The sequence below is a fragment of the Dipodomys ordii genome, unplaced genomic scaffold (genome assembly GCF_000151885.1).
Source record: "Dipodomys ordii isolate 6190 unplaced genomic scaffold, Dord_2.0 Scaffold23, whole genome shotgun sequence".
In the NCBI taxonomy this organism is placed as follows: Eukaryota; Metazoa; Chordata; class Mammalia; order Rodentia; family Heteromyidae; genus Dipodomys; species Dipodomys ordii.
In genome coordinates, this window is record NW_012267239.1 from 11,459,607 (window position 1) to 11,460,754 (window position 1,148).

The following is a 1,148-nucleotide window of genomic DNA, read 5'->3' on the forward strand; positions in this document are numbered from 1 at the left end:
TGGGGGGAGTAGGGTTGTTTCTCTCTACACAAATTTAGGCACACACTGCATACGAATTTGAGCAGCGGAAGAGAGGCCTGGCCAGCCATACACCACACCAAGCAACACAGAACATTCAAAAGATGGAGCTCCAGGTTAACCCTTTGGTGCCCAAAGTTTCCAAAGAAATCTTTTTTTTTTTTCCTTTCTTTTTTTGGTCTGAACGGTTCCTGAAGTCTTTCTCATCCGGATGGATCTCGGTCGGCCTCCACCCGCCCCCTCTGTATCCTGCAGCTACCTCCGATCTGTCTTCCTACCCAGCACCTCACGGGCAGTGGATGATCCTCGAACTCACATTTCAAGAAAGAAAACCCCTTTGCCTCTCTTTGGAAGAAACCCCGGGGGCAGTTTCTTGGAATTCGTTGTCGTTTCGTTCTAGTGTTTTAAAGGCGCGAATGTCCCACTTCTTGACGGGGTGGGCGGGTGGGTGGGAAGGGCGTCTCTTCTAGAATGCAATGGAAACAACCCCTTTCTTGTGGCACGGATGGCGGGAGAAAGGAGGAGTCGTTTTCTGATCCTTTGGTTTTGCGAGATAAACAGATAAATGCGAACAAGACGTGGCTGCTGAGAAGAGGCCCCTCCCCGCAAAAGTAAAATAAACGAGGGCAAGGGGGGAGCCTCCCAGCCCGGGAGCGAAGCGGGGAGCGTGGAGAGGAGGGCCGGTCACCGGCAGCCCCTTTGGCGCCCGTCGGCGCGGCGGCCGGTTCAGCACCGCGGACAGCGCTCGCCGCCCCGGTCCCGGGCTCGGCTTCCCGCAGAGCCGGGCGAGGACCGGCGCTCGGTGCGGCCTCCTCCCACCAACCCGCCCCGGAGGGCCGGGCGCGGCGACGCGGGGCGGCCGAGGCTTCACTCTCCGCTCCCGCGTCCTCCGAACGCGGCCTCGCCGCCTCCGACCGTGCTTAACTTGGCCTCGCGGCTGCGGATCACCCGGTACCGGGAGCTGGCGGCGCCGCGGGCCGGGAGACGGGCTGGAATTTGTTTTAGTGGCACCGCCCGACGCCTTTCCCCACCTGACCCCAGACTACGCCCCGAAAACAGACACCTGAGAGAGGGGGAGAGAGGGGGGAGGGAGGGAGGGAGGGAGGGAGGGGGAGGAAGGGAGGGAGGGA

At 60.9% G+C, this 1,148-nt stretch overlaps 1 protein-coding gene across 1 annotated transcript in view; it reads left to right on the top strand.

The window, feature by feature from the left end:
* Nucleotides 1–1,148, top strand: part of Lhx5 (LIM homeobox 5) — a 23,616-nt gene that overhangs the window by 4,017 nt on the left and 18,451 nt on the right. The window lies entirely within an intron of this gene.